Below are 12,250 nucleotides of genomic sequence, written 5' to 3'. Positions count from 1 at the left end.
AAGACCATTGAGCAACTAAAATAGATGTCACGAATGAATATGGTAACTGTACATGTACATTTCTTCCTTGACCTTCATTTGGAGTTTTAACCCTTGCTTAACTTATGTTCTTAGAGAGCATGTTAATTGTTTTTTTCTGTTCATATAGTAAAAAAGAAGCAGTATTCTTTTTTTATTATATATTTTTAAATTCAGTTTTATTGAGATATATTCATATACCATGCAGTCATACAAAACAAAGTGTTCATTCAGTTGTTTACAGTACCATTATATAGTTGCGGATTCATCAGCAAAATTAATTTTTGACATTTTCATTACCGCACACACAAAAATAATAAGAATAAAAATTAAAGCGAAAAAGAACAATTAAAGTAAAAAAGAACACTGGGTGCCCTTTTTTTTTTTTTTCCTTCCCTCCTTTTTTTACTCATTCAGTCCATAAACTAGACAAAGGGGAGTGTGGTCCACATGGCTTTCCCAATCACATTGACACCCCTCATAAGCTACATTTTTATACAATTGTCTTCAAGATTGATGGGTTCTGGGTTGTAGTCTAACAGCTGCAGGTTTTTACTGCTAGCCACTCTAATTCATTAGAACCTAAAAAGGGTTGTCTATATTGTGTGGAAGGGTGCCCACCAGAGTGACCTCTTGGCTCCTTTTGGAACCTCTCTGCCACTGAAGCTTATTTCATTTCCTTTCACATCCCCCTTTTGGTCAAGAAGTTGTTCTCCATTCCATGATGCTGGGTCTGGATTCCTCCCCAGGAGTCCTATTCTCTGTTGCCAGGGAGATTTACTCCTCTGGGTGTCAGATCCCATGTAGGGGGGAGGGCAGTGATTTCATCTGCCAAGTTGGCTTAGCTAGAGAGAGAGGGCCACATCTGAGCAACAAAGAGGCATTCGGGAGGAGGCTCTTAGGCACAATTACAGGGAGGCCTAGCCTCTCCTTTGCAGCAACAGTAAGAAGCCATGTCTTAGGAAGAGAGTGGGTGGAGTTGTTACAAATAGTTATGACAGGAGAAAAGTGACCATTGAAAGCTTTATAATGAGAGAAGAGTCCGAAAAACTAGATTTAGTTATAGGCATTCATAGTTACCCCGAAGTCTGCTTCAAAATGAAGTTTGAGTGCATTTAAGTATCTTTATCTCAGAAAGAATCCTGACAAACAGATGCTTTTTATAGCTTACTGGGATATATTTCACATGCCATAAGTCATCCATTTAAAGTATACAGTTTAGTGATTTTTGGTATATTCAGAATTGTGCAGCCATCACTACCTTCTTATTACAGAACATTTTTAACACTCTCCTAAAGAAACTGTGAAAACATTAGCAGTCATTCTCATTCCTCCTGCCCCAGCCCCAAGCAACTGCTTCTCCACCCTCTGTCTCCATCAATTTGCCTATTTTGAACCTTTCACATATATGGAATCATGCAGTATGTGGTCTTTTGTCACTGGCTACTTTCACATAGCATAATGTTCTCAGGGTTTATCCATGTTATAGTATGTATCAGAACTTCATTCCTTTTTATTATTTCCAAGACATATTCCATTGTATAATACACCACATTTTACTTATTCATTTATTCCACAGATGGCCATAGGGATTGAATAATGCTGCTATAAATATTTGTGTACATGTTGGTTTTCTTTTCTGTTGGGTTTATCCCTAGGAGTAAAATTGCTGGGTCATGTGGTAAATCTATGTTTAGTATTTTGAAGAACTGCCAACTTGTGTTCCCAAATATAGCTGTACCATTTTACATTCCCATCAGCAGCGTGTGAGGATTCCTTTTTCCACTTAATATTTTGTTTATGGTGTGAGATATGGGTGTAATTCTTTCTTTTTTATGTGGATATTCAGTTGATCCAACAACATCTGTTAAAAAAAGACTATGATTTCCCCATTGAATTAAAAAATTAATTTTTAACAAGCTTTGATGCTTGAAATAGTGGCATGGTGGCAGAAAGTAGAGTTGTAGAAAAGAAGGTAAATTTTACTTTTGGCAAAAAGAATCACCATAATGGCCAGGTATTAGAAGTTACTATGCTGTGTCTTTTTAGAACATATATATAGTTCCTATCTTATTTCTTTTAATTGTTTTTATTGTGGTTTTTGGGCTGAGCAGAGATTTGTTTCTGGCATAATAATTGTAATATGTAGAAATAAATTATGTGGTAACTTCAACAAAAATGTTGGAACAGGGATCTCCAAGCACCTGTCCATCCACCAAAGCAGCAAAAATTAATATAGGAACTCTCAGAACCATCTTTATAAGAATTCTGGAGAACAGTCAAAGGCTTACAACACCCATGCAAATGCTTAACATAGATAGTTTTAAAATGGTAGGAAAGGTTTGTGGCATCTTTACTTGCCCTTATGTGGTGACTCTCTTAGAGACAGCAGTTCCTGTTTCCACTGTGGGACCCTGGTCCCTGGTTCTGAATGGAGCAGCCGTAGCTTGTTCAGAAAGAATGCTCTTTATCTCTTCTAACCTGTCTGGGGCTGCCTGAAGGTCTCACAGTGCAATTGTCTTTGTTTTGCCCTACTTGGAATTCAGAGTAGAAAAGCAAAATGACAGGCATTCCTCAAACATTTGTAAGGTGAATGAGCAACCAGTGGCTTCCTGGGCAAAAGAGTATTGTGGAGGCCTACAATAGAGGGTCAAAAGCCTGGTTGGAAAAGCTGGGGAGAGAGTTTCTTTGGGAAATTAGGGCATTCAGATGTGCCAGTGTATAAGGTGGAATTTAGAAAGTCATGCACATGCCTAGGGAGGATGCATGCTCAAAAAAAGACCTGAGAATTCCCTAAGCTTCCACTTCGAATTGATCTTTGGGTTCACTGATAGCAGGAAGTGAAAGCTAGGGTAGAGTTGTAAATGGGCTGGCTAAGCTTTGAGGGAGTACCCCAACACAGAGCAAATCTGCAAAGACTGGGAGAGAGGCTTTTTTTTTTTTTGCCTTCCTTCCTCCCTCCCTCCCTCCCTCTCACCCATCCTCCCACTCTCTAGTTTTTCTTGGTTACTAGCATTCAAGGAAATCTGTCAGAGCACTAACTGAAGACGAGCTAAAAGAACAGAAACTTCATGGACCCATATCAGAAAGAATTAAGGGTTTACAGAAATTGTTTTGAGAAGTCACTGAACAGCTACAGCCTGCAGAAAACAAGAAGAACAAACCTGGAGGAGAGGTAAGGATCTGAATTCCAGAGTTACTGTATTATAATATTCAAACGTCCAGTTTTCAACAAAAAGTTACAAAGCATGCAAGGAAATGATGTGTGACTCATTCACAGAAGAACAGAAACTCCCCGAGGAAGTACATACTTTGAACTACTATACAAAGGCTTTAAATCAACAATCTGAAATGTGCTGAAGGAGGTAAAGAAAACTGAGGACAAAGAGCTAAAGAATATCAGAAGAACAGTGTATGAATAAATGGAAAATATCAATAAAGAGATAGAAATTATAAAAGGGAACCAAACCAAAATTCTGGAGCTGGGAAGTACAGTAACTGAAATGAAAAACTCACTAAAGGGTTGCAGATATGAGCAGACAGAGGAAAGAATTAGTGAACTTGAAGGTGGTCAATTAAAATTATCCAGTCTGAGGAGCAAAAAGAGAAAAGAATAGAGAACAATGAACAGACTCTAAGAGACCTGTGGAACACCTTTAATCTAAGCAACGTATGCATAACGAGATTCCCAGATGTAGGGAGAGAAAGGAGAGAAGGAATATTTGAAGAAATAACGGATGACTACTCCCTAATTTGATTGGATGCAAATCTATACACACAAGAACTGCAACTGTCCCCAGAAGGATGAATGCAGAGTGAGCCACACTGAGATACATTGTAGTCAAGTTGTCAAAGGCCATGACCGATCAGAGAATCTTGAAAGCAGCAACAGAGAAATGACTTGTCTCTAAGGGGCCCTCAAGAGACACTGCAGAATTATCATCAGAAACCAGGGAGGCCGGTAAGAAGGAGAAGGGCATCCTTAAAGCAGTGAAAGACAGCACCAGTAACTAAAATTAGAAATGAAAGTGAAGAATTAATACTGAATTTACGAAATAGAAGTATAACAGGATACTATGAAAATCTGTGTCAACAAATTAGATGAACTAGTTGAAACATTCATTTCCTAGAAACATACAAATTACCCAAATCCACTCAAGAAGAACTAGAAAATATGAACAGTGATATGAATCACACAAAGTGTGATTGCTGGTGATAATGTAAAATATTTCAGCTGCTATTCAAAACATTTGGCAGTTACTCAAAAAGTTAGACACAGGATTTCTCCATGACCCAGCAAGTCTACTGTGAGGTATCAACCCCAAATAATTGAAAACAGGTACTCAAACAAATAGATGTGCATGCATATTCATTGCAGTGTTACTCAGTATCACCAAAAGGTGGAAACAGTCGGTAAATGGATGAATGGGTAAACAAATCATGGTATCCATCCATACATAAAAAGGAATGAAATTCTGATCCATGCACCAATAGGGGTGAACCTTGAGAACATTGTGCTAAGTGAAGGAAGCCAGGCACAAATTGATCACATGTTTTATGATTCCATCTGTATGAAATGTCCAGAATAGGCAAGCCCATTAGAGGCAGAAGGCAGATTGGGGCGAGGAGCCGGTAGGGAATAGCTGCTTCGTGGGTATGAGGTTGCTTTCTGGGGTGAAGGAAGTGTGGGAGTAGATAGAGGTGGTGGTTGTACAAGATTGTGAATGTCCTAAATGGCCCTGAATTGTTCACTTTAAAATCATTTTTATGTCAGTTTTGCTTCAGAGTATAAAAATGAGTCTTATGTCAAGGTAGAGTGTCTAATACCATGTCTTTTGAATGCCTGCTATATTTGAAATCAAAGTACTTTAAAAATAGTTTTCAGTAGGTTTATTTCAAGTGTAAACATTTTTTTCTTTTTTTTGTTTAATTAACCATCTTGGCTGGGGGTCTAAGAAATGCAAATTTTACATGTAGAGGATGGTAATATCTGCTCTTGGTAACCGTGATAGTGTTCATAGGCACCACCCATGTGAGTTGCTCTTATTTCCATTTGACAGATGAGAAACTTAAAGCTCATGTTAAATAATTTGACTTAAGTTGCAGTACTTTTTGAAAGGGCTGGCATTTGATCACAGATCTTTTTGACTTGAAATCTAGTTTTCTTTCAGTTATAGCACATTGCCTCATGGCTTGTTAACCTGATGTCAATGACTGATGGGTAAATTTTAGAATATAAAGAATCCATTTCTGCTTATTATAAAGTGCAATTTAAAATTTCTTTCCTCAACAATAATATATTGCTGTTCATCTCCTTAATTGGAAATATTTCACAATGATCTATCTTTGATAGGCATTGAGGCTACTTTCTTAAGTGCTTTACTGAAGCTTGTAGTAGCAGATTTACAACATTCAGTTTTTCTATTTGGAGTTTTCAAGTACATTCTTGTACAAGTAAGGTGGAAAAGTGTTTTTTCCCCCCTGTTTTTCTTTCTTCTTCTTCTTCTTTTTTTTTTCTTTTAAATAACTAAAAGAAAGCCGCTTCTACCTTTTACATAGGCTGATATACTTAAGGTGTTTTGTTTGGAAGTATAGAAAGTTTTACCTGGTATATTATCTCAGTTGCAGTGAAGTGATGTAGAGTTAACTTCTGGCTTTTATTTTTTCATGAGGCACTCTTCCTGTTTGATTATTATCCCTATTGGTTGCTGCTAATTTACTGCCTTTCTCCTTGTTTATGACTGCTTTTATTATTTATTATAAGTTTCTTCAGAGAAAAGGCAGAGATAAGATGGGGAAAATAAAATAGATTTTCTTGCTTGTTAACAGCATTTGCATACTTCCTGATGAGGGGTTTGAATTGAGTGGCATTCTACTTTCAGAGTTTTGGAATCACTGCTAATTTTTTCCCCATTGCTAGGCAGAGGTGTGCATCTTGGTTATAATCACCCAATAGACTAGACCACAATTTAATTTCACAAATAGTTACCGAGTACCTGTTAACGTGTTGGGCACTGTGATAAACTCCCAAGATTCAAACATGAGTCTCAATTTTGCGTTTTACTCATGCAGAGATAGTCAGGCACTTAGCAGAGATTTTTTGTTTTGATTTGTTTGTTTTGTTTGTTTTTTTTGCTTTTGTTTTAATTAGCCTCAAATCTCAGCAGTAGGAAGTCATACATATCATCAACTCTTTGTGAATTTTCCAAGTTTAAACCTACTGCTAACCTTTAAATTTGGAAATGGAACTTCAGTTAATTCTGTGCTATGGGTCTTTCATGCAGCTTGTAATGATTGCTTTCTGGTATATTTCAGCTATTTCTTTGAATGGTTCTAGCATTTTGTTGCTTAACATGTTTTCAAGTATTCAGACATATGAGGGAGAAGGAAGTCTGTTGTCTTTGAGCCTTATGTAAAGTGCTTGTGTTTGTGAATGAGTGTGTGTGTGTGTGTGTGTGAGAGAGAGAGAGAGAGAATATTTGCATGTTTCTCATGTTCCAGTCTACTTGCCATAAGGGACCTTGTTGAAGTAGAGTAAAAAATGGGATGATTTTTTTTATTCCTTTGTATTTCAGTATCTTTGATATTTATCAACACTGTAATTGTGTTGCAGTACAAATTGCTAAAATTTTTAGTCTTCTTTTTTACATTTAAAACATTTTATTGTTTCAGTGAAATGTTGCAATATATTAGTTAAATTCACTTCGTTCGTGAGTAATAATTCCTTGAAAAATCAAGTTAAGAGGTCTTTGAATTTCTCTGTTGCCTTTTATATATTGTCTATGCTCTAAATACATTTTCAAAGGGAAATCATAAAATCTAATGGGTTGTATGGGTTGCTATATTTTCTGCTTGGCAAAAAGGATTTCCATTTGTGATAGTCATATTTTCTTAAGATAGCTATTTAGTTTAATAGTGTACTTAAGTTTTAGCTGAATTGTCTCATCAGAAATTGTTTGGAAGCTGATGCATTTGAAGTAATCAGACACTTGATTACTGTAATTGAATACTCAAACAGAAATGACATTGTTTAATTTATGTAACATTATCTCGTTTGTCCACTTTTGTGACAGCTTAGATGAGGTGGAACAATGGATATTTAGAAATCATTGTCTATGTTTTACTTAATACAGGTAGTTCTTTGATAAACATGCCTAGCTTTTCACATATTGATCTCATCTAGTGCTTTTTTCTGAAGTGTACTTGAGTCATCCTTTGTATGTTGTCTTAAATCTGAGTACCTTAGGAGAAGAATCCATTCTAGTATTTCATTCAAGAACACTCAGCAGATATTATTGCATTTCTACTATAAAATCATATTTATCAAAACATTATTATATGCCAGGCACACAGAATATACTTTACATTCCCGATGTTATTTGTTTTGTTCACTGTGGTTGGACCAGGGTGGCTGCATATATTCAAGTGTTGACTTTTTCCCGGGTTGCCCTCAGCGAATCTATTAATTCGTTTCTTCATGATATTCATGTATTTAAAGTTTTCTTTGTTTTCATTGTTTCATTGTTTGAATTTTGGGGCCTAGAACACCGGAAATATAATTTTTAAAACATTGATTGGCTTATAATATATAAAATTTAAATTAGTTAACAGATAAAAATTTATTTCAAGCCAGAATATATCCTCAGGAGGTGTACAATTTCTAGAACTGAAGTAAGTTTCCTCTTGCTGTCCTTTTCCTTTCATAGACAATGTGGAGGAGAGTTTCAGAGATGGAATATTTTGGCCTTGCCCACCAGATCATAATTGCCATGTGATGTTTACCTAAATTTTAATGCTTTTTGTTATGCAAACCATAAGGAAGTTATTACTGAATATCTAAACATTTTGATGTCTCAAGTTTGGTAAAAACTTTTTTCCCACAAAATGTCCTTCACTTTTAATCCCTTGCCTGTGTTTATGATGATATCTTAAGATTTTAGCCAAGGAAGAAACAAATTAAAACATTAAACTTCATCTTCCTTGGGATATAGTCTTTATAAGATGGGATTGTTCTGTATATAATTTTTAAAATAGCATATCAATTCCTTTCTTGTATAGCATTAGAAGATACAAATTCTTTTAGTAAGAATCTTTTACAAAAATTCTAAAAAACACACAATAGCCTAAACTAAGAATATAATTCTTGATTATTTTGTTCTTTTTTCTTAATTTCTTTGATTTTGGGAGATTTTTCATGGATATGCTGCTATTTTTCTTAGAAGTTCCTATACTTCTGTATGTGTATACTTTTTTTTAAAATCTATACTTTTTAGCATACTGTTTTCATTTAATTTTATGGCCATTTCCTTGTCATTGAGTATTCTATAATACGTTTAATGCTTGTTTAATTAGCCTAATGAATAAATCATGTATGTAATTAATCATTTATAATCAAACTCTTTGGTTCTGGAAGAAAAGCATTGAATGTACATCCTATAATATGCATTCTTGTGTCTTGAGAATAAATGAGTAGAAGTGGAATAACTGTTCTTCCACATTTCCTCTTAGTTCCTGTGTGTGTGCATGTGCCAGTTTGGATGTATTATGTCCCCCAAAACACCATGTTCTTTCATGCAATCTTGTGGGGCAGATGTATTAGTGTTGATTAGGTTGGAATCCTTTGATTGAGTGTTTCCATGGAGGTGTTACCCCACCCATTCAGGGTGGGTCTTAATTGAATCACTGGGGTCCTATAAAAAAGTTCACAGACAGAAGGAGGTGCTGCAGCCAAGAGAGACACTTAGAGGAATATGCAGAAGCTGAGGGTGGAGCTGGAGCAGCAGTTCCACCTGGGGTCAGCAGACTCCAGCCACGGGCCTTCCCAGCTAACAGAGGTTTTCCGGATGCCACTGGCCTTCCCTCGGTGAAGGTGCACTTGTGTCGCTGCCTTCATTTGCACGTTTTCATGGCCTTCAGACTGTAACTTTGAAACCAAATACACCCTCTTTATGAAAGCCAATCCATTTCTGGCATTTTGCATAAGAGGAGCATTAGCAAACCAGAACAGATTTTGATACCAGAGAAGTGGGGTGTTGCTGCTGCTGTGTTTGCAAATACCAAACATGTTGGGACGGCTTTTTAAATGGACAAGGGGAAGATTCTGGAAGAATTGTGAGGAGCTTGATAGAAAAGGCCTAAATTGCTTTGAAGAGAGTGTGGAAATATGGACTCGAAAGACACTTCTGATGAGACTTTGAACAGAAATGTTGAATGTGTCATTGCAAACTGGAAGGAGGGCGATCCTTGTTTTAAAGTGGCAGAGAATTTGGCAAAGTTGTGACCAAGTGTCGTATGGAAGGCAGGATTTGAAAACGACAACCTGGGATACTTAGCTGAACAGATTTTGACATTAAATATCGAGAGTGTGGCCTGGCTTCTCGCAGCTTATATAAAATGCAAGCGGAGAGAGATAAGCTAAGAACTGAACTCTTGGGTACAAAGAAACCAGAAACTGATAGTTTGAGACCCCAGAAGTTTCAGCCCCACTTGAGGATTTAACCAAACATGGAACCTGACTGCCATTTCAGTACAAGCCACGATCGGAGATGGAGTAATCCGGAAAGGATTTGTGGAAAGTCCTGTTGTCTACAGTTTTGACCCCTGTATGCTTCATGCCAAGTCAACAGATTTTTTTGAGATCTGTATAGTGGGAGCCACTGCTGGTCTGGAGTGAAGGGGACGCAGAAGGAAGAAATTGAAGGAAAATTTTCTTCAAAGACAGAGCCATGGAGGTTGAGGTCTGGAGTCAAAAGGACTTGGGCAGGGAGAGCAGAGTGGCCCACGCATGTGGGAAGGGTGAATTTGTCCCGGAGGCAGAGCGCGGGTCTTCCGCCTTGATGCTCAGGAAGAGCATTGCCACCCCAGGCCTCAGAGAGAGTGGAGCACATTCCCCGGGATTGGGGAGAGCCTGGCTGCCACCCCACTGTTCAGAGAGGGGAGCGCCTTTGCCCTGGAGAGGCAGTCTAGGTGGCAACCCGATGCTTGAGGAGGGTAGGGCCAAGAAGAAGGTGGTCTCCCCAGTGTGTAGATATGTTGGAGCACTCACCCCAGCGTTTGGAAAGAAAAGGGCTGCCATGTAAACCTTTGGAAAGGGTGGCACAGCCGCTCTTTTGAGCCTCGAGGATAAAACATCATTCTATAAATGACTCTCAGACCTTGAAATCTAATGAAGTTTGCCTCGCAGGTTTTAGGAACTCTTTTGGTCCCTTGAATCCTGTTTTCCTTTCTGTTTCTCCCTATGGCAGTGGGAATATTTATCCTATGACTGTCCCTCCTTTGTATATTAGAAGCAGATAACTTGTTCTAAGTTGCACAGGTCCACAGCCAGAGGCGAATTTTGCTTTAGGACAGACCATGATGTAACTGATTTTGATGAGATCATGTACTTACCTATTGTTACTGAAATGATTTAAGTTTTGTGATATTGTAATGGATTGAATGTAGTTTGTATTTGAAAAGATCATGTCATTTTGGGATCAGGCAGTGAAATATGTCGGTTTGGATGCATTATGTCCCCCAAAACGCCATGTTCTTTGATGCAGTCTTGGGGGGGCAGGTGTATTAGTCTTGATTAGGTTGGAATCCTTTGATTGAGTGTTTCCATGGAGATGTGACTCAATTAACTATGGGTGAGACCTTTGATAGGATAATTTCCATGGAGGTGTTATCCCACCCATTCAGGGTGGGTCTTAATTAAATCACTGGGGTCCTATAAAAAAGTTCACAGGCAGAAGGAGGTGCTGCAGCCAAGAGAGACACTTTGAAGAATGCACAGGGGTTGAGAGTGAAGCTGGAACACAACCTGGGATCAGCAGACGCCAGCCACATGCCTTCCCAGCTAACAGAGGTTTTCTGAATGCCATTGGCCTTCCTTCGGTGAAGGTATACTTGTGTCGATGCCTTCATTTCGACACTTTATGGCCTTCAGACTGTAACTTTGTAACCAAATGAACCCCCTTTATAAATGCCAGTCGATTTCTGGCATTTTGCATAATGACAGCATTAGCAAACTGGAACAGTGCATGTGTGTTTTGTCAGGACTTTTCATTGTGGCTGCTCTCCCAGTAAATGGCACTTCTGTTCACTCTGAGAAATGTGGGGATCCTTTAGGTTTTCCTTCATTTTCATCTTGAACCCTACTCCTGCCTTAATCCAGTCATTAAGTTCCATTGATGTGACTTTCCAAACATCTCTGGAATTTATTTACTTTTCCAGTTTCATTACTTTCATCCTGGTGATCATTTTCTTTGCCTGAAGTAGTGATACCGCCTCCTAACCACTGGCCTTGCCTGTAGCTTTTATATATAGAATCCACAAAAATATGTAAAGTCCATTGCCATTTTATTGCATAGGATCCTTTAATTACTTTTGATTACCCCTCTGTTAAAGTCTCAGACCCTCCATATGACTCCCCAGGTCCTACTGAGCTGGCCTGGCCTCCACTCAGCTTCCTGCCTCACTTACTCCCCGCGGTGCCTGCACGCTGGTTTCTCTCGACCTCGCCGTGCTCTCTCCCTTTCCCGGACTTCTCGGGTGGCAGTCACTGTGTCGGGGGTATTCTTCCCCCATACTCTCTGACCACTTCCTATGCAGATCATCAGATCTTTAGGTTTTTATGAAAATACTTCCTGGGGGGGTGGTGGTGCGTCTTTGATTGCCCCAAATGCCCCCGCCCCCACCAGTGTGGCCCATAGCATCCAAACTTCCCTTTGTTAACTGATAATCACCTTCAGTTAGTGCTCTAAGTAATCAGCTGTGTGAGGGTAGGGCCTTGTTTAAACTGCTGTTTCCCAGTGCTAACTGTAGTGATTGGCACATGGTAGGCACTCAGTAGGTTGCAGGTTGTATGATTAAATGAATGAAGAATTTCTAGACCAACTGTGAAGACTTTTAAGCCTGGTTTGTACTGACAGGTAGCTGTCCTGTAAGGTTGCACCAGTTTATATTTCCATTGTGCTCGGAAGCATCATTTTCCTAACATCCTTGCCTACTTTGGATGTAATTTTTTTTTAATCAGCTAATTTGATCAGTGAAAAAATGATGTCAGCATATTTTGCTTGCTACCTTGTTTAACAGATAAATTCATTGTTCATTGGAGTTCTTTTATAATTTGTATATTCTCTTTTGCCCCTTTGTCTAATTTTACCTTATTTATTAGCTTCTCTACCACAGAGAAATTTGCCTTTGTCATATAAAGCTCATATATTTATCCTGTTTGACTTTTTTTAAAAAA

At 38.2% G+C, this 12,250-nt stretch overlaps 1 protein-coding gene across 8 annotated transcripts in view; it reads left to right on the top strand.

Moving 5' to 3' along the window:
* Window positions 1-12,250, top strand: part of ATP9B (ATPase phospholipid transporting 9B (putative)) — a 415,099-nt gene that overhangs the window by 78,859 nt on the left and 323,990 nt on the right. The window lies entirely within an intron of this gene.

This window comes from Choloepus didactylus, chromosome 16, assembly GCF_015220235.1.
Source record: "Choloepus didactylus isolate mChoDid1 chromosome 16, mChoDid1.pri, whole genome shotgun sequence".
NCBI classification, from domain to species: domain Eukaryota; kingdom Metazoa; phylum Chordata; class Mammalia; order Pilosa; family Megalonychidae; genus Choloepus; species Choloepus didactylus.
The sequence above is the reverse complement of the archived record's forward strand: the minus strand, read 5'-3'. Positions and strand labels throughout refer to the sequence as shown.